This window comes from Rhinichthys klamathensis, unplaced genomic scaffold (assembly GCF_029890125.1).
Source record: "Rhinichthys klamathensis goyatoka isolate OS25496 unplaced genomic scaffold, OSU_Roscu_1.1 h1tg000108l_1, whole genome shotgun sequence".
NCBI lineage: Eukaryota > Metazoa > Chordata > Actinopteri > Cypriniformes > Leuciscidae > Rhinichthys > Rhinichthys klamathensis.
In genome coordinates, this window is record NW_026606646.1 from 643183 (window position 1) to 665755 (window position 22573).

Sequence of the window (22573 nt, forward strand, 5' to 3'; positions counted from 1 at the left end):
TGAATTAATGTTAGACTGTGATTTTAAAGTTTAACATCACAGTCTAACATTAATTCAATAACATTACTATTGATTATTAAAGGCAGGGTAGGCAGAAATCCCCAAAAATACTTTTTTCCAAATTTGTTTAAACTGTCTTTATATATCAATGCATAATTAAAATGTAAGTAATCTGGAAAATAAATTATAAAAATCGAGTGTCTATAGTCCTCTCAGGACTGCAATAAACACAGCTCATTATTCCATTCGGGGCGAAAGAAAATATTGGCTGGGGCCAATATTATGAAGCTGCAGACTCGGAGCCTGCATCTACAGTCCCCCACCGAGAGTCCCGCATTCTCAGACCCCTCGTTTTTCGAACACAGCGCCTCCTGCTGTTCGAAAGATTGTATAACACCCGCACACAGAGTACAGCGCACGCTTATCCAAATGCAATTAAAAACAATAGGATGCAATATTACGGTCTCCAAATAAATGATCCAATAAATATTTGCCTTCCCTGCTTAATGCATGTGCCAAAAAAAAACTCATTGCGATGGAAGGGATACAATTACAGATTGAACTATCTTCTGAAAAATAGTATGTGATATTATATTGCTACAATGTTTTTTTATATTTGTTTTATTCAAATTCAAATTTTTCTTTCAGTTCAACCTATAATGGTCTAATTAACATTACCATGCTAACATTACAAAATCTGTTTTTTGATATTTTTAATGCGAAGCAAAACAAATCAGAATAGACAAAACACCAATAATAAACAATTCTGTACTTTAATTAATGATCACCTAAACATCATCTTGCTGTAAAGAAAAAAGGAAGAAAAAACTGTGTTCGTGACTTTACTTTTCGTCTTCAATTGCATTAAAAAAACTAATTTATAACTCGCTTTGCATAATCATAAAATGATATGTTGCTGGGTTCGGCAGGGGCGACTCCATCGATGTATGATGTACCCTGGAATAGCCTACAACAGTATAGACCCGATAGCACATGTCTTATGATGTTTCAAAAAGAAAGAAAAAAAAAAAGAAAAAAGATGTTTGCAAATGTTACCTACATGTTGCACTGCTCTGTTGAAGTGTCCCTTGAGATGTTTTTGAACTTTGGACAACTTTGTGGGTTTGAAATATATGGGGGCACAAAATGGGCAGTGAAAATCACTGCAGCATTTATGACATATCTACAAAAAGTCCAAGGTTAAAGGCTAACGTTAGCTATCAAAATATTTTCGGGGGGAAGAGGGCGAAAAAACATACATTAACGGCTCAAATCTTGTTACAAACTATCTTTACAAATATTAAATGGACTATTCATATGTTGTATCGATGAGCTAAATTAGTTTTATTAAAAAATAAATAAAACGAGTAGGCTACTACGATTCGCTAAATAAAATTGAAGATAGCCTACTCACGTTTTGGCTTAAAGGAACACTCCGACTTTTTGGGACTTTAGCCTATTCACCGTATCCCCCAGAGTTAGATAAGTCCATACACACCTTTTTCATCTCCGTGCGTGCTATAAGTCTGTTTGACGCACCCACCGCTAGCCTAGCTTAGCACAAAGACTGGATGTAAATGGTTGCAGCTAGCATACTAATCCAAATAAGTGACAAAATAACGCAAACATTTTTCTATTTACATGTTGTGATTTGTATTGTCACAGAGTGTACAAAAAACAAAGTCACATGAGACACAGACATATTTTAACCGTATAAATACTGGGAACTATATTCTCTGAAGGCGAAGCACTGCTACTTGGGCGGAGTGATAACCGCAGCACCTGAGACGCGCCGTGGTGAGGAGTAGAGAGCGCGTCTCAGGTGCTGCGGTTATCACTCCGCCCAAGTAGCAGTGCTTCGCCTTCAGAGAATATAGTTCCCAGTATTTATACGGTTAAAATATGTCTGTGTCTCATGTGACTTTGTTTTTTGTACACTCTGTAACTATACATACCACAACATGTAAATAGGAAAATGTTTGCGCTATTTTGTCACTTATTTGGATTAGTATGCTAGCTGCAACCATTTACATCCAGTCTTTGTGCTAAGCTAGGCTAGCGGTGGGTGCGTCAAACAGACTTATAGCACGCACGGAGATGAAAAAGGTATGTATGGACTTATCTAACTCTGGGGGATAAGGTGAATAGGCTAAAGTCCCAAAAAGTCGGAGTGTTCCTTTAAGTTCTTCACATGTTCTTCACATGTTTATCCGATACAATTTGATAGGAGGCGCTGTCTCGAAAAACGAGGGGTCTGAGAATGCGGGACTCTGGGTGCAGGGGGACTGTAGATGCAGGTCTCCAAGTCTGCAGCTTCATACTACCAGAGAATGTCTAATATGGGGAGAACTCCCACTCACATTAAACTTCCGGGTTCTGAACTGTTGCAGTTCCACTCTAGGTCCATATGAGGGCGCTCACAGGCGGAGTGCAGAATGAATGGAGGTCTATGGAGCAATACCCCTAAAAATACACTTTTCTCAGGATATAATTTTTTGTTTAGTAATTTGAATGTTGTATTCGAAAGAAGGTGCAACAAAATTACACATTACTGGGTGTTAGATTTTTTAGAGTCACTTATTTGCTTTAAAAAGTCTTTTAAAATGTCAATGACGTCATACACATCGTACGACCAGAAACCTGCTTTACGGCAATCCTTCATTCACTGGTGCTTTCGCGCATAGACAGACGAGAGAAGCCGCGAAATTTAAAAATACTACTGTTATTGTGTCACGAAATGTAGTTTTAATAGTTTTTCAGTCGACAATGTAGTTGTTTAAAGCTCAAATTTGTGGTGTATTTATAAAGATAGCGCCTATTTAAAAGTTTGATCTGACGTTTTCGGAGTTGTGAGGACCAGTCTTTCACCGGGTCTCAGCGCTCTGCACCTCGCCTGGAACAGCCTTTCCTCGGCTAGTGCTTGTGACGTTCGCCGCCGGCTCTGATGTCTCTCGTAGTGGTTAAACATGAGAAATAATTCGTCTTGTGTATATCTAACGGGCGATCTTTGGTATCATTAATCGTATAATTTGTTCCCTGGCAAATCGTTTTGGCTGAGGGCAAAGTGAAGTTTCATAACTTTATATTTTGGCTATTTTAACGTTGTATCCTGCTGTGTCTGAATGGTTTACTTTATTTATTGTCTTGTATAACTTATTATACCTTTTAGGCTACTTATACTGTTATAATGTCTCTTACTGATCAATAAAACTGAAATTTAACAAAAATAGACAGGGTTGTGTCATTTTATTTTATATAGCCTATATTTTTATATAGCCTTTTCATTACTATTTTATTTGCTGTATATACTGTTTGTTTATTTTATTGACTAAACTATTTACTATTACTCACTGTATCTTATATTTACTATTTGCACTGCATTGTAGTTGTACCACATCGTATATGCCACGATGCCATCAAGCGGTGTCTCTGGTCGTAATCAGTCCTTCACTGACCAATCAGAGTCCATTAGCAAAATGCTAGCGTGTTATGGGCAACAACAACCAGAGATGGGCAGTATTTCAATTACAAAATACTCAAAAGTAATTAAATACGTATTTCAAATACATGTAATTTGTATTTTCCTTAACAAAAATAAATCAAATGTAATTTGTAATTAAATAGCCTACTTTGAGGGACTGTCATTTGTATTTAAAATACTTAAAATACTTATTAGGGCTGGGCGATATATCGCATGACATTGTTATGCGCATCTCCTCGGTAAAGCCGGTTCCTTGATTAGTAGTAAATCACCTTCACCTGCTTTCAGATGGAAGATATGATGCAGATATGAGTGTTAAATTAACACCCAAGAGTGTTAAAGTTAATGAGATAATTAAGTGATTAATTTAGTGATGATGAGCATTATTGAAGACACCTGATGTTAACAAGCAGAATCACTGAAGGAGAAAATCACAAATTGTAAGCCACCGTTATGGCGATCAGTGTTTGCTTTAGTTGGACTCTTGACCCTTAAACTTTTAATTAAAAATTTTGTTTGTCTGCTGTTATTGATTTATAACAGTCAAATGAACAAAGAAAAGTGTGATCTGATAGTGTTGGTTATGTTTTGACTTAATCATGCTGTGATCTGAAAAAATAAACTTTTTGAGATAAATAAGTTTCTGTTGAGCATAGTTTGGTTTAACTTGTTAGCAACAGCTTTGTGATTCTACAGCATATGATTATCAGTATTTTTCTTATAATCCAAAATATTGAATAAACATTGTTCTGATCAAAACACTTTCAAATGAATTTATTTAGAAACACAGACATCAATAATCAGCCTGTGAATCTCAACAATGGTGACAATAATAAAGCATGTTGCAGTGGCTGCCACCAATCACAGCTCATTAATGGCGCCCATCATGCATTGCGATATGAATAAATTATGATCTGATTTGTCTATCTAATTTACTTTTCCTAATTGAATATTCTGCTCGTCACCATTGTTGAGATGCATTGACTGAATCTTGAAGTCTGTGTGTGCCTAAAAGAAGGATTATTTTTTTAAACAATTTTAAGAAATCCTTTTTATTATAGCTAAAATTCTGGATATTTATTTAGAATCACAGTTATGCTGTAACCAACAGCATAAACCACAAACAAAAAGTTCAAATTATGATTGTCATAATTAAACCAACACCATTAGATCACTTTTTTCTTTGTTCATCTGGCAGTTATAACAAAGAAACAACAGCCAAACAAAATCTAAAGTTAATAATATAAGGGTCAAGAGTCCAACTAAAGCAAACACTGATCGCCATAACGGTGGCTTACAATTTGTGATTTTCTCCTTCAGTGATTCTGCTTTAGGTGTCTTCAATAATGCTCAATCATCACTCAATTAATCACTTAATTATCTCATTAGCTTTAACACTCTGTAGAGTGGGACCATATGTGCTATGAGCAGTGCTGATTTAACACTTTTTGCTGTGTACTCAGATTTCAGCAACACACTCACATAAAAAATACAAATTACATATTTTGTATTTTGTATTTGAAATACGTATTTAATTACTTTTGAGTATTTTGTAATTAAAATACTGCCCATCTCTGACAACAACACAACCTGTAAGAAATCGAAAGGACATAAGCACTCGTTCATTCAACTTTCGACCTATAACCCATGTTGAACTTGCAGAACCTACATTCAAATCTGAGATTTCTCAATGACAATCGGGTAAAAGAGACAAATTTTGCCGTCTAGCCCCATTGACTCCCATTCATTTTGCACTCGGACGATCGCCCCCAGTGGAACTCTGGTGGAACTACAACCAAAATTCGGTACAATAGGACTTAATAGGGAGTGGCCAGGCTTTCCGTAGACGGGCTTTGATACTACTCGGGGCGACTGCCACTCTCCCTCCCTCGCTACCATGGATACCACCTCTGCTGATACAGGAGCAGCCCAAATGCGCGCACGGAAGCTTGTAATAACAATTATGGCAGAGAAAGAACAGTCAAAATTCTCAGTACCTGCATATACAGGCAGCGAAGTCAAACAAGTTAAAAAAAGGAAGACAGTATTTGAAAAGGCTATGAACAAAAAGTATTTGGATAAATCAAGAAATCATACGAGAGTCAATATCGGCGTGGCTTTCCAGCGGTGGCGACAACTGAGGGATCTCAAGGGGCTGAAAAGCAGTGGCGGTTCTAGAGGGAGGCCAGGGGGGGCCAGTGCCCCTGTGACAAAAAGCTTGGCCCCCCTTGTGGCCCCCCTAAATGTGGAGTTTGAAATAATTTTTACAAAACTGTTTTTTGCTATCGTTGTTATCGTTGTATGCATATTATTTTTTATTATTCTATCTTTGTGGATTTGCATTTTCACGTGACAATTCGCATCACATTCGCGGGAATCGCGGCAGAATAACGTCTTTCTCCTGCACGCGAGAGAGGAGAGAAGGAGAAAGTTGGTAAATGTCAGTTCAGTTGTAAGTTCATTCTTTATGTGCGTATGGGGTGTGTGGTGTGTAGCCTATTGTCTATTCTGATGTTGTAATCATTGTTTTAACTATGTATGAGGCACTGTGAGCTGACATCGCATTTGTCTATCGTCCTTTCACTGCTGTGTGCAGTTCATAGGTAGGCTATGTCCCCAAATTAGTTTTTGTCTTATATTTATATCATATTATGTTCTTATATTAGAATATCACATCAGCAAGAGTGCCGTTTTCCCGTGCACAATTGCAACTGTGATATTTATGTTATACAACAGTTAAATTAACAATAAGTTAACATTGGGAGAACTTTTTAGACACAATATTGTCAATATTGTTTGTTTTACCTTTATTTTGCCGACTAGAATTTCATAATGAAACCGTAGCAGAGTCTCAATGCAACACAGCGATGATTTATTGACTAGTCTGAAATCCGCGTTTTGAACGAATCACTTGCTTCTTTCCCGAATGAATCAGCCGTTTGAACCAGTGTTGCCAACTATTTTCAAAGGAAAGTAGCTGAGGCCTTCCCTAAAAGTCGCTAAATGTCGCTAGATGACGTCATACGTCAATTAGCATATTAATGACGTCATCGCGTCGTACTTGCGTTCTGTCAGCCTAGTGCGTTTTCTCTCTAAATTAATGTTCTATTCAATATAATATAGCCGAATGTCAAATAAAGCTGTTCTCGTTTCCTATTTTTTTGTTGTCAGACAATTGAACGAGTAGCTATAATATAGTGAATGATTACATTTTTAATAGGCCTATGTGGAACATTATCTGAATGGGAACCGGATGAACTAAGCTCTGTGATAGTGTTTACAAGTAATAAGCACAAGAAAAGAAATAAAATTAAAATGGTCAAACTAAATTCTTTAAATATAAAACAAAAGAAAAGCAGATAAGTGATAAGTCCATGGAAAAACACACTGCTCATTCGCGTCTGTCAGCGGCCGTGCGCTCCTCTCAGCCATTCACTGAACAGGGGAGACGCAGCTAGAGAGAGTGACGACAAGGAGAAAGCAAGACCTCGCGCTCGCAGGACAGTACTGGCAACATTTGGAGGTTACTGGGGTTTGTCCAAAAAGTCGCTAAAATTGTCGCTAGTCGCTTTTTTGAAAAAATGTCGCTAAGGGGGTCTGAAAAGTCGCTAAAAATAGCGACAAAGGCGCTAAGTTGGCAACACTGGTTTGAACAAATCGGTTGAATGAATGAATCCCTCTTACAGGGACTTGCCGCCGCCTACTGGCGGTTTTAGTTTCATATTTAAAGTATCCTTTAATTAAAACGTTAAAATTAGAAATCATTTCATATTTAAATAATGATTTTTTAAAAATCTCATAGCTTTATTTATGCAATTGTAAATGGAGTGTAAATATATTAATGCCACTTCTGTGTCACCTCTGCACTGCAAAGATGGATTTTGATTGAATTAATTAATTTGACTGGTAACAGTGGTACTGTATAATTATTGTATAATTAAGTATTATTGTATAAATAATTATAATTATTGTATAATTTGAATGTTAGTATTTGACATAAAAGGTGATGCATAACTCTAAATAAGTTTAGAAAAAATGTCCATATATAGGTGAAAATGCCCCTGGAAATCAATTTAAGGTGGCAAATATTGCCCCTTAATTAAAAAAATTATTTCTGTCACTGCTGTGAACTGACCACTGCATATAATATGAAAAATATTATTATCTTCGTGAGTCAGCTGTCAACAACAGGCCTAAACCAGCCATGGCACCAGCACAAAAACACAATCAGTAAAATATCATCTAATTATTATCAACAAAACGTTGAAAATATTGAAATATATTTTTGTCAATATTGCACACCCCTAATGTACGGTATTAATTTTGATTTCTTTAGGTCTTAAAAAGCCTTAAATTTGACTTTAAAAAGTGTGCAGGAACCCTGTAAACGGTTAGACGTAGTTACCTAGAAAGTAAGTTATTTTCAGTAAATGAATTAATAAGCTTCTTGGTCCCCATTGCTTTTGCTCTATAGTTCTCAAAATGAAGAGAAAGAAGGACATCATGTCTATTACAGTTACTGTGACTAATACTGAATATGTAATGCAAATGTAAAAATATAATGGAAATGCAAATACATTGTTGAATGATTATAAACACGGTATTTTGCCTGTTAATGCCTGCAGCAGTGCAGAAAATGATATGACAACAATAAGGTCTAAATGTAACTGGCCCCTCTAACAGTACAACTGGCCCCAGCTTGGCCCCCCCAGTTGAAATGGGCTAGAACTGCCACTGCTGAAAAGTGACTCCATGATGGCATTATTTCTGCTGGACAGGTAATCTCGCTGTTTTCATTTTGATGGCATTTATTTTTTCATGAAGCATGTATCAGTAGCACACGTAGCTACCTAATATAGCTACCTAACGTTACGTAGCATAACTAACGTTACACTGGCTTAGCTATTTACCCACATGGAAAGAACCTATATGAGGATATGCGCATATATGAAACCTATATGCAGTTTATATGCACATATATGCTTCATATATACAGCATATATGCACATATATGATAATATATGCATATATGCGTATATATTGCACATATAGGCAAAACTGAGGTGCATATATGTGCATATACAGGCATATAGGTCTCCTGTATTGCTTCTTTTTATCCACATATAAGCCCTATATGTGCATATATGACTCCTATATAGCTCATGGCAGGATCTGGTCATTATACCTCACTCATATTTTAGCCTAGCTCATATTTTCTATTATCAAGGCAATAACTAGAACTAAAAAAAGAAATTATGCAAGAACTGTATATGTGCGAACATGTGAAATTGGTATCACATGTAATTGGCATGTTATGGAATTTAACTATGGCAATTAAGTGAGAGGAGATGGCTATGTGAAAGCTACATTTACAAGGTCAATTCTTTCTTGTATGAAGATAGTGGAAAAGAAGGAAATAACAAAATGGTTTGTCGTTTTTTTATTTTGTCAATCAGGCCCTTTTTCCAATTTCAAGTCACTTTCAGATTTACATTACAGCTCATACACATCCACACATTCACCGTTCCACCAAATGCAATGCAAAATGCAATGTTTTCTGTATTGTCTTAATGCAGTTTCTATATGAATATGGCTGAAAGGTCATTACAGTCTAAATGTAGCAAAAAAAAAAGAAAAAAAAAAGAACAGAACATACATTGAAGTAATCATCTTCATCATCATCATCATCATCATCATCATCCCATCTATCTGAGCATTTCACTATGGTTAATGAATTTGAAGACAAGCATTTTGAGTCAGTAAAGTTTTTAAAAAATCGAAAAGCCCAAAGATCTGTATCTCTGCTAAATGAATTTAATATATGTTTGAGATGCCCTTTATCTTTTTTCTTTTTCTTTTCTTTTCTTTTTTCCCAAATTATTGTTGTTTCAACTTTTACTTATCAAATGTGAAAATCTGTAAAAGAAATGTGTCAAGAACTTGATATCAAACTCTGTAATTAAAAAAAAAAAAAAAAAATTCTCCACTCTGCTGCTACCATGGCTACAGCGCCGCGTAGTTGATGACGTCATCCGCCTGCCGTTTGACGATTCGCACCGAAAGACATCGGCTGGGAGTGAAAATGGCGATATCAGCGTTGGAGATCCGCTATGTCCTACTTATCATCAATCGTAAGTATTCCTAATTCTAATATTTATTAGCAGGGGGTTTTTCTGGAGATGGATATTGCGGTGGCAGAGAAGTATAAACTTAGAAATTGTATGGGCTGAAAGTTTAACACGTGTTTGGCAAAATAAATGCTATGTTGTTAACTGAGGTAACTTAAAGTTAGTGTGGGTGCTGATATAGCCGTTGATAAGATTCAAATTAGAATTATATTTATGTGTCTCTTTCTAGAGGAATTCGTAGAGGGTTAACAAAAGTCATGGCCTAGAGAACATAACGTTACAGTTCATGAGAATAAATGATGCTTCTCTGCCTTCAACGGCTCAAGAAGTCAATCGGCTCCAGAAAAAAAAACCTGGGGAATTTGAATTTGGGAGAAATTGGAGAAAGACATTTTTTTTAATTGCGTTCACTACCAGGTTTCCTCTCCAGAGCCTTATCAATGGGCTTTGGAGGGTTGTAGCTTGCGTTCACAGCTGCAGTAAATGTCTTTCGAATAGTAACGTTAACGTTAGGGCACTGAGTTGCTGGGTGCTATTCTGCTTTAGTGATTGTAATTGTTTTTTCTTTAGGCTATATAACTTCTTGCTAGAAATCCCTCAAATGAAAAGTGACCTCGCCATTATTGCTCAAAAGGTAAGTTCCACTGATTTTCATTGCTTTTTAAAATTGTTTCTCAAGCAGAGCTGTACTTGTGATGTTGGGCTGATTGATAGTGTTAATTATTTGATGTATTTGCACTTTAATTTATTGAAGAGAATGACTATATTTTTGTTCTACGAACAAGACTGGAAGGAGTCCTGTGGAGGATCTAGATGTCTCCTTTTTGACTTTTGGAGAAGTGCAACCGGTGAGTAACCCCCTTGCATTTGTATTTATTTATTTAGTTTACTTGTTACTCAAACAGAGCTATATGGATTTGTATGATGTTTGGCTGATTTATTTTTATTTTTATTTTTGGCTATGAATTTATTGACATGTTTAATGTTTTCCAAGCCCCCCCTGTAAATAAGAATCTATAGTGGCTTGCTTGGATAAATAAAAATTGTTGTAGAGTTTTACTAAGTTTCTTTCTTCTCTAAGACTCCAGAGAGGAGACCGAGCCCTTTAAAGAGAGTCCCATGGTGACTGAGTGCTTTCGAGAGACACCACAGGTGTGTGTAACCCTTATATACCTCAGATTTTTCTGTACTTATTTTACTTAAGGCTCCAACTGAGCTATAGGGATTTTTATGTTGGGATAGTTAGTGGTAATATGTAATTTACTTGCCCCATATGCATACAATTGTTGAAGTTTTACAATTGAGTTTAACAATGTTTTTCTTCTCTAACAAGACTGCAGCAACAGCTGAGACCACAGCGAAAACACAGGTGAATAACATTATGTAGTAAGGATGGGTATAAACTGTGTGCTTTGTAGGAGCCAATTAGTGTTATAAGAGACAACCATCCTTTCCTCCTGCCCCCCTTCGCTCCTCTCCACCCACTTTCTTTTCTCCTTCCCTACTCTCCATCCAACCTCCTCCTTCTCTCCTTTAATAACGTTTAGGGCAATGATTAATTTGTTTCATATCTTTATCATTAATCTGCATTTATACATCATAACCTATTAACTTTTGGGAAGCTAAGCATAAGAATCAATATGAAACATGAAAAAGTTTCTAAAAGTTGCCAATAAATTAATATTGTGATGTGAAATTATTTTTCAGATTGAAGTTATAAAGGGCTCTGGGGTGTTTTGCCAGGCAGAAGCGTGGAAAGCAGCCCGCCTTGCCACCTCTGCCACTGCCATGGTGCAGAATCTGCTGCTGGGCACCTTTGATTTGGATACTTTGCTGAAAAGCAACCTGAATGGTACTAAACAACATGTTCCTAATCTCTTCTGTCCTTGAAAAAAACAAGTCAGTCATATTCTGTGGAATAAATTATGTTTGTGTGCGGGCATACCATCGCTTTTTTACTTGCCATTTTTGTATTTCCTTGCACCTCAAGAAAATGTGATGTGTATATAAAAAATCTCTTGTTTTCACCACCTTAATTTTACCCCCCTTTCATAATAATTTTGAAATATTACTTTAAGGTGGGAAGCCAACCAGAGGGGATGGGGAGCAGCTGGTCGCCCTTGACCAAATTAAAAAGGCAGCCATTATTGGTGAGTAAATGCATAATGCGTTGAGAAGGTAAAACAAAACTTTTAAGACTTTATAAGTTCACCACTTTAACCATAGCCTACTTGTATCAATGTTTATTAGGCATCAATGGAGACTGTATAATGTAGGGCACCCATTATTTTTACTGTATCTGCTTGGAACCTATAATACTAATTCATTGCTTGCGCACTTCTTGATCCTACCTTTCCTCTTCTAAAGCCACATTTCTGAATTTTTTCTATCCATGAATTTTCACTGCTTTGGATGCACATGATTGACCGTGTGACTGTTAACAATGCAGTCCCGATGACGGACATGTGCATATGAAAGAACGATGCCGCTAAAAAAAAAAGTGGGACGATGTTTCCAATCAGAATTTCTTTCAGATTTAGCAGAATCCAATCAGAATCTTCCAATTGACGTGTTTACATGACGCATTTTTTATTATGATCAACCCTTTATCCAAAATGTGTGTCCAATCGCAGCTGTACTGTAAGCACTTTGGGTTCCTGATGAAGCAATATATTGTTATTATTATTATTATACTGTCTTATTATTTTTGTCTTCTCTAGATGCTACATTCAAGAAGTGGCCGGCAGCCAGCCGAGGGCAGATAGGCACATCTATCAATTCGAAGCTCACAGAGCTGAGAAGATCAACAAGATAAATTGTTTTTTTTTTTTTTGTGCAGTTTTTTATCTTATGTTTGTTCTTGTACTATTTGATTGTTCTTGAGTAAATAAATAATTTAAATTTCTACATTTTGGGCTATTATTTATGTTGCCTAGTAGCTATGGATTTTAATAATCATACTAATATATAGGTAAACATATAGCTGGATATATATGTGCATATATGTACCTATATAGTGGGGTGGTGTGGGGTGTTTGTGGGGTGTGGTGGGTGGGGTGTGGGGTGTGTTGCCTGTGAGTGAGTGAGTGTTATGTCCGTCTTCCATGTACCTGTGTGAATTATAAAGTGAGTAAAACTTTAAATTGGAACTTTGGATTCTTCATCTTGTTCTGTCTGCACCACACCCTGACAGATGATCGGACCGCCCAATATGGAAGATAGGGTCTGAATAATCGTCCTGGCTCAGGAGAGCCAAAACTTTTTGTCTTTTGTCAAGGACTTTTTCCGCCTTGCCGTCACCAGCACCCTCGATGACGTGAGCCTGAGCACCTTGTTCCGGATCGGGGCCACATTCAACCATCCTATCGACCTCCCAGACACCACCGGACTGGATTGGAGGGAGACCGTTATCCGGTGTCTGCAGAGTAGGGTTGGGTATTGGTTGGGTTTTATCTGATACCAGTACCTACTCTGTATTTTTTAAACGGTTCTGGTGCTTAAACGGTTCTTATACCGGTACTAAAGAAAACAAAACCGCACACACTTTGTCAAAAAATAAAAACCTTTTATTTACAGGGCCAAACTGGACACAATATTAACTTAAATATTTAAAGATTTTCTGATTGCTGATTAAATGAGAAATTGTGCCGTTTAATAGGCTACTGATGTAAAACACTGAAGTTAAGATCAACATTTTGTCTTCACATATTATGACTTTTACTTTAAGCAGAGAAATATCTGACACTGATCAGAAATATTTAACACACACAGTATAGCCTCATATAAAGAAGTGTTGGAACTTTGTTCAAACTTTTTGCACACGTTGTCACACTCGCTGTTGAATGGCAATGGTGTTTGCTAGCCTACTTGATATGCAAGATTTGCAGTTGGCATTAAAATAGGCCTACTAGACTTACCCGAAGTGGAACGGCTGCTGTTATCATCATCTGTGATGTCGCAACCCGATCACACTAAATGCGTCTCTATAGCACGCATTGTGTTTATCTTGTAATTTATACGCGAAAATGAGTTTTTACGTGCATAGGATACGCATGGGTTGGTTAGGGTAGATTTAGTAGTGGTCTGGGGTGCGTGTGTATTATACGTTTGGGTGGAATTAGAGGTGTGGGATGCGTGTGTATTACTCGCAATGAAGTGCATACCAAATGCATGCGAAAACTGCGCATCATATGCACGTAAAAACTAATTTTCGGGTATAAATTGCACGATAAACACACTGCGTGCTATAGAGACACTGGCAGCCTGCAGAACTTGAACTTTCGTCAAGCGTGTCAGAGGTTCTGGGTTCTAATCCGCATTCGTACATTCTTTTTTTCTCATCAAAACCGATTATGCTCATCAGTGGTTGTATATCAAGCAGGGACACGTTTGTGTGCATTATATTTTGTGATTTCACCTGACCGAATAGAGAGTCTCCGCAACGGAATAAGTGCGCATCTGAGTGAAGACAGGGGTGTGCGCAAGCCACAAGAGAAAACACTGTATCCGCGCCACTGATCGCAGCGGCAACGAGCACTTTGATCACTTGATTTAAAAAACACATTTCAGCGCTAGATCCTCTCTTATTTAACAAACGAACAAAATGAATGCTCTGCTGGTTAACTGGAAATGTTTTATATATATGTATTGGAACATTCGTGCCGCGAGATGTTTTACAGGGGGGCGGTAAGAAAAAGTCAGGCACCGAAATTTTCGTTCTTATTCGGTCTCGTTAACTACCGTTTACGTCGGAACCGGTTGCCTATTGGAACCGCGTTTCGATACCCAACCCTACTGGAGAGTGTCGTGCCTTGATCCGGAACACAGCTAGACCCAGGAAATCCTCACATCCTGACCACCCTGATCTTCACGTCATGCCTGACCATCCTGATCTTCACGTCATGCCTGACTAGCCCGATCCTCACGTCACGCCTGACCAGCCTGATCCTCACCTCATGCCTGACCAGCCTGATCCTCACGTCATGCCTGACCAGCCTGATCTTCACTTCACGCCTGACCAGCACGTCACGCCTGACCAGCCTGATCTTCACGTCACGCCTGACGAGCCTGATCTTCACGTCATGCCTGCCGAGCCTGATCTTCACGTCATGCCTGCCGAACCAGTGTTTCGTCCCACTGAGACCAGTTTGAAATCTGAAAAATCCGCCCGTCCTGCCAAGCCCGAGCCTCTTCACGTCAGCCCTGCTGAGCCCGAGCCTCTTCACATCAGCCCTGCCGAGCCCGAGCCTCTTCACGTCAGCCCTGCCGGGGCTATACGTCCTCGCCCATAATGGCCAGACCGGGCCCCCGCGGAAAGCCCACGAAGGAGGATCCGCCATGGTCGCCCGAAGGGTCGTCTCCGCCATGGCCGCCTGAACAGCCTGCTCCGCCCTGGCCATCTGCTCAGCCTGCCCTGGTCTCCTGAACTGCCGGTACCGTCCTGGAGTCTCCAGTCCCTGTTGACCCTTCTGACCCTCCTGAGGAAGACTTCAGGATGCTCCCCTCCCCTAAGATTTGGATGTTCTGTGTTCATTCTGACGCTGGTGAACCCAAGGTGCTTCGTCTACCTTGCCACTGTTATGCTGTAATAAACTTCATTTTTGAGATCTTTGACATCCACGTCATTTTTTCTTACAACAGTGTACTCAAACTTTCTAAAACTCTACAAAACCAGTTGAAACAACTGGATTGAACACTTCAATTGAATTGTTTTATGAAAAACCATTAAATACATTAACAACAATATTTATAATTTAATAAGATAGGGCCTACATTTGGACACATCGAATTCCTTAAAGGAATTTTGCCTATATCATCAGGCTGGCTATCTGACATTCTCCATAGGAAAGAGGGGCGATTAACACCTATATTGTCCTGCACCCCCACGATAAAGCTACTGAACTGCCCCTCCAAACCCCCCATAGGCTATCTGAGAGGAGAGGAGACAAAGAGAACTCCACAAAAGTACACAAAACACAAAAGTTATGCTTTACTACAATTTAATTACAACTAAAATATACTTAGTTCAAATTTGTTTAAATTTGTTTAAAAATAGCACACTTCAAGTTAACTAATCATTAACACACTTGAAGTATACTGATAATTAGTCTGGCGGCAAGTATACTTATCTTCTTTTTTTTCTCACCAGGGTAGGCCCCATTTAAGCTGCTTGAGTCAGTTGAGCTTGATGCCCTCTCTTAAAAGAAGGCGCTCCTGACCGAGCTTACCTCCATCAAGAGGGTTGGGGACCTGCAGGCATTCTCTGTCAGCGTAACGTGCCTTGAGTTTCAAACTTCCAAGTCCTGCTTTGAAACGAGGCAGAACCAGCCAATCATTGCTGTGTCCAGTACGGGCCCGGCACATTTATTTGGAACGCATGCAGAGCATCGAAAGCTCTGAGCAGCTCTTTGTCTGTTTCATAGGGCAGCAGAAGGGGAAGACTGTCTCCAAACAGAGTTTGGCCCACTGGATAGAGGATGCTATAGCCTTGACATATCAGACACAGGGTGTGCCCTGTCTCTTTGAAGTACGAGCACACTCAACTAGGAGTGTTGCATCGCCTTGGGCTTTAACCAACTTCTTTAGCAGACATCTACATAGCTGCGGGCTAATTCCCGAGAGGCAAGTCCATGTGATGTGCTTCCACATGTTAAACTCCCCAAGGGTAGGATGTGGTTCTTTCTCCCAATTGGGAGGCAGAGTGCTTCCTCTGTGCAACGGTAGATGTTTTTTCTAACAAAAAACAAACAAAACAAAACAAAGAACAACAAAAGGTCAAAAGGAAATCAAGCTAAACAACCTATTTCCATTGTAAGCTCTTTTTGATCACTGTGTGATACGTAAAAATTATTCTGAGCTTGCAAAGGATGCTGGGTAGGCTACGTTCTTCTTGGGTGCACCTGTTAGCCGGCACAAAGTAGTTTGCCGACATCTGCATCGCCAGGACTTTTAACTCAGTCTAGCGTTGTGGCGTTTTCCATAGGCACCCTTAGTGTCAGTATTCGACACTGTTGTGGCAAAAATTCATCTCAAACAAACATCACTGCGTAAGAGACACTCAGAGTCAAATTATATAAAATAGAAGTATTTATTCTTGCAAGAATAGGAGCAGTCTAATACACAGTTGTTACCCTGTGCAGAAGAGTGACACACCCCCAGACAGACTGAACTAGCTTTTATCTTAGTTTCAAGGCCTTCTTCCCCCCAGAGCCTTCCTCCCAGTAGTTTTCCATAGACTAGTTGGCCCACTAAGCTCCCCTGCACCAAATGGCCTTCTGACATCTAGGTCAGAGGTCCTTGTTCGTCTGTTCTCTGGAGTGTCTCCCTCTTCTGCCTCCCCAGGTACATAAACAGAATCCTCTCTCACTACAAGTGAGAGACACACATGTGACATTCTTTGAATCATCTATATTTTACTAAAGATCAATGAATATCATTAAAATTGCCACCACAACTCCTCACTTTTTATCATTCTGATTACCCATAATCACAATAATAAACAATAAAACAAATTTTAAGTCATATCATCACACTTATACTCTTCATCTCTGATTTTTGCATAAATGATCACTCTCCTTGAACCTGTGAAGAAAAGTTTAGAATGAAGAAGCATAAGGCTGTTTTTGTGGGGGAAAGGACCCGTAATATATTAGCAAGCAAGTAAACATGTTTACGGTGCCGGGCTAAACGAGAAATCTCTGTTCCTGCGCTCCTGTAAACAGACCCTCAGTCACACCAGTAAGGAGTAAATAGTTATAACACAATAAGGACACCAACAGAAAAAGTATAATAAAAAAATCCCTCAGTTTCAACCCCTGTCCTTGTACGCCATCTTGTAACACGGATGACCGCTGCTTGTAACCTTCTTTAAATCTTTTGCCCTTAATCTTTATTAGAAAATAAACAAATAGAAGAAAAACAAACAGAACATACATTTAACACATATCTCACTGTAGCTCCCGCTACCTGTATCGTCACATAATTTTGTTCATCCTTGGGATAGACTGTCATTTTCACCAATTGAACAGACAGCATGTTTCACCTGTCACTGTAATCATATTCACCCATGAATAACAAAATTATTAGAATAACAATCCTAACTCCTATCATTAAGCCTTTTCCATTAATCTACGCCCATCTCCATATTTCACCTCGGTTTTCCTAACCATATTTTGTTCACTTCTAATTCAATTTAGTAAGCTCTATTTAATGCCATATTTAACAAAATCTAACCAGAGAAGTCTTATAATTTTATCCATTCTTCTAACCAATGCAGTTGTTCAATATTAACTCTAATATTTCCATTACAGACACAATCAATATATTTTCTACATTTACAATCAAATCAATACCTAGTTTGATTCAATCAAACAAAATCATCACAAAAACAGATTATTCTGTTAAACTTAAACCATCAGTTGTGTTGATCATCTCGTTCGCCCCACGGACGTTCCGTGTTCTTTTACCTTTAACTTTTAATTCAAACATGCTGTGGTTCTACTTAATAAGCTTCAACAATTATCCCTACCATTTACATTAATTAATAGATCTTCTCTTCCCAAAAACATTTTCCTTAAATATTTCCTAATGAATAAGTAACCAATCAAATCTTTTGATCTACTGTATATCAATACTAAGCCCTATTTTGATTTAATCAAATAAAATCCTCAAAATAATCACAAAACCACATTCTTAAACCATTAGTTGGTTCACATCCTCCTCCAGGCGTGTTGATCATCTCGTTCGCCCCATGGACTATGGGATGGTTGTGGCCTGTCGGTGTAGGTGAGAGGCTTGGACCCAGGTGTCACACTCTCCAACCATTTTCTGATCCTTATAAGGTTTTCCCTTATATCACGACCGCACCCCCACTGGAGTGAACTGTCACCTGTGAATGGAGACCTTAAGTATTTTGTTAGTGGCCGCTCGTCTAGCAGCTCGTCCCCTTTGGTGTGACCTGTGGAATCAACAACCTGAAACCAGAGTTTCCGCTAGAAAAAAATGGTGCCGGTCAAAGTGACCGGCAGAGGTTTCGTTTAACGGACATTTTGATGATATGCCGGTCAAATATCGCCTCTTAATTAGTCAAGTTGAGGAAAACTGGAGGCAGGCTATGTAACTTAAAAAATGACATAATCAGGCCGTATAGAATGCAACATGTTATTATTAGCCTAACTTTCAAATAGATGGAAAAAAACATGAACGTCCGATTGGCGTCAATTAACACCAATTGTTGTTTACTATGGTTTCACACACATTCACTTTTTGAAACATTGAGGCACGGATGTACCTAATACAAATAAATAAAACATCTCCAGTTAACTAGCAGATCATTAATTTAGTTCGCTATTAAATAAGAGATCTAGCGCTAAAATCAGTTGTTTTTTAAATCAAGCTGAGCGCTCGTGTCCGCTGCTATCAGTTGCATGGACGACGCGCTGCGCGAGTTGCGCAATCTTCACTTGGACGCGCGTTTCAATCTATCGCCGTTGCGGAGACTCTACACAGGCGAAGCACTGATACTCGGGCGCAGAGATATCACGCAACACCTGAAATAAAGCTTGCCACAAAGAACCGGCGAAAGTAATGATTATGCATGAAACATTTAAATATAAAAAGTTGATAAATTGATAAAGTTGACGATGCAGACTCGCCATCTTCGCAGTAGTGAACGCGCATAGAGAGAGAAATGCACACTTCATATGAATAAATTCTTATTTTTTAATCCAGGCAAATTTGTTGATGAAACATTGATTAAAATGAAGATACAATTTATACAAAACGAAATAAACTTTAAAGAAAGGCTTTCTACAAAACAAAACTAAATAAGTGGTCAAAATCATGTCTGACCAATTCCAAATGTTTTCCGATATATAGGCCTATTGGTCATCTTATGATCCTATCTTACTCATCTCATGCGGTTCCCTTTTCATATAGCCTAATCAACATAGATGAAATAAAAAAATAATAACATTATATTATTTATAAAAATGAAACGTATATTTAAGTTTTTTAACTTATAATAAGCGTCACACCGCTCCGCTTTGCTCACATGCTCTGGTGTGTAGCCTAATGCATGTGTGTGTGCATGTGGTGGAGGGGTGCGATTTTCGAATAATAATCAACCCAACGATCTTCGAATATTATTTTTGCTTGAAAATTTCGTTTTGTATAAATTGTATATTAATTTTAATCAATGTTTCATCAACAAATTTGCCTGGATTATTAAATAAGAAGCGAATATAGTGGACAATATAGGCTAATCAGGACACGGAGGCGTCGGCGCGTGCACACTTCTCTCTATAGGCGCGTTCACTACTGCGAAGATGGCGAGTCTGCATCGTCAACTTTATCAATTTATCAACTTTATCAATAATATCAATGGACCTGGCCATATTTGAAACGTCTCACTCAATCGTTCGTTGTTTAGGTCTATATTACAGCCGTTCTAGGCGTGCGCTTTATTTGAAATGCAGCATGCGATGTTGTTTAATAACTTTCAAACGGTAGAGCCTGTTCCTTTAACATAGCCAAAGGTCGGTGTATTTTTGCTTTATACATTTTAGGCTTATTCTCAAATTCATATTGTGTTAGGGGGGCGGGATTATTACGCAATTTTAATCGGACAATTTGACCGGAGAGATTTAATTTTGTCGGACATTTCATTTTTTTCCCGGCCAATGTCCGGTAATTACCGGACAACGGAAACCCTGCCTGAAACATTATCACCGGATAATTTCTTGCTCACTTAATAGCACTCGGGGTCCTTTTACCCTGAAAAACACTCAACCCACTTTGCTCATGTCCACACAATATTTATACATTTGGAACAGAATTAGTTCTGTTTGATCCAATCCATCCTGACATTCTGTAAAAGGAAAATTTTAAGTTATGCGCTGCGCAGGTGTAGCACCTTTCTGCCACACTAATAACCCAGGCCAGGACAGTTAGCCAAATTCATCCATAACCATTATTTTATTTGCACATTTTGCCCTGTCTCCCAATCCTGCATGCTCTCTGTAAAGAGAAACAAATTTCGAGGTTATTGTCAGATAGTAAAGTACGTAGTTTCTTTTGTCTACTGTTCTCCCGTGTCCTTCGATGCCCTGGCGTTTCCTGTTGAAACAATCTTTGTTATTGGTGTGTGCACACTCACAGACATCAATTTTGTTAGGCAGAAAAAATGGCTTCTTTCGGGGCTTTTATCAAATTACCCCTAGTGTTCTCCCAACATTTATTCAGCAACTGTGAACCCCTTAATAAACCATATTTGGCAATTGTTATACCATCTCCCTCTTGATGCACGACACAACTCGAGCATCAATTTAACATAACATTTAACATAGTGTTTTTATAAAGTTTGCCATCAACACTAACCCAAACGTTGTCCTTCAGACAAATTTCTCTGCCTCTGAAACAAAAATATTACATTCTTCACTTGAAGCCACAATCTCATCTTCTTATCGAAGTATTTGAAAGGCAACGGCCCTCAGTCTCACAGCGTATACTGCTTTTCAGGCCTGTTGTTAGGTCTCTCAAGTCAGTCATCTACAAACATTTCCAAAGTCATCAATTTTCCCTATTAGGTCAGGTCGTGCTGTGCAGACTTGGTCAATGTCAGTCAATCATTTCTCCCCCTTTGTTCACAATAATCATAAATGTGAGAGGCTCTCTTGATAATTTCATGTTGACTTAGCCAATATGTCACTTTGTTGTTTCCCTCAAATCTACAACATTTTCATTTATCTCAGCCCATGCCAGATGGTGATCTACAACTACACAATTCCAATTTACTGATCTTCAAATCTACATTATGTATGACAAAATTATTACTACCAGACAGAGCTTGATGGCCAATCAACTTAAAGCTTGTCCCATGTTCTGTATTGTCTTTTCATCAGAATTATCAGCTTCTTTAAAATTTGTCATTTGCCTTAACCCATCTGTAATGATAAACTCATTCCAGAGGTTAATGACGCAATATACACACCATTCAGGCGGAATATTAGTGCCCCAAACTAATACATACAAGACATAAAGTGCTGTCACTATCACACGCACTCGTACTAGACACACATATGTTAACTGCTCATTCTCAATGTTCACTTTTCTTTATATTATTGCTAAAAGATTTAAATTTTAAATAAGATTTTAACCTTTCCATTTTTCCTGTAGCTTCTACCTAATTTTACATGGTATCTTAACCACTTTCAAAGCACGTCTTGTTCATTATTCATTTGATTTTTAGACAAGTCAGCTGGGTTGTTTTGTTTCATTATCATTATTTTGCTTCAGCTTGCTCTAGCAGGCAGATAACAGAAAGACAGACACAGTTACCATCCCTTCCTCCAACTCAGGCAGTCTCTCTCACTATAAACAAATAATTTTCCCACCAGCCTCCTAAGGCTGTAACTTAGACAAAATTTTTATTCATTACAATAACCTTTGACCATTCACCTTTGTCATCCAGACTTTCCTTAAATTAAAAGCTGTCTTCATCTTTAGCCACCACCATGTCTAACGACCTTCAAGAGTTAAAACTATGTCATAGACCTATTAGTTCAAAATCAACACTATGATTTTCCTTGCCCATAAGGCAAACCAGTACATAAAAAGTTTTGCTACTGTCTCCACAACAACTAATGGGAATCACTTCATGGCCTCAGCTGGCTCTTGAAAGCCCACTCCTGTTAGCCCTTTATCTATAATCTCCATCAGGGTGTTTTCCCCTGGCATATTTGCAGACGCTTGTCACAATAAAAAACAAGCCATACAACTAATGCGGTTTCTTGTGATTGGTATAGAGGAACACTCACGTTTCTGGGTCAGACTGCCTGTAACTCCTCACAGCTCATCCGCCCTAACGATAAAGGATGCTGCTGGCCTCACAGTCATCCGCTCCACTCTCATACCTTTCTCACATAAACACCTCCATCTTGAGATGCCCAATGACTTTACGTGATCC

The 22573-nt window shown here is 38.4% G+C and overlaps 1 protein-coding gene and 1 long non-coding RNA gene across 4 annotated transcripts in view; both read left to right on the forward strand.

Moving 5' to 3' along the window:
* The window catches only part of LOC130087365 (transforming growth factor beta-1-induced transcript 1 protein-like), a 252832-nt gene that overhangs the window by 110212 nt on the left and 120047 nt on the right, over nucleotides 1–22573 (forward strand). The gene's annotated exons all lie outside the window — the stretch shown is intronic.
* On the forward strand, nucleotides 9547–11775 carry LOC130087367 (uncharacterized). The gene is made up of 7 exons (XR_008807359.1): nucleotides 9547–9612; nucleotides 10200–10243; nucleotides 10395–10457; nucleotides 10691–10761; nucleotides 10943–10978; nucleotides 11317–11461; nucleotides 11688–11775. It is a non-coding gene; the product is annotated as an uncharacterized LOC130087367 (long non-coding RNA).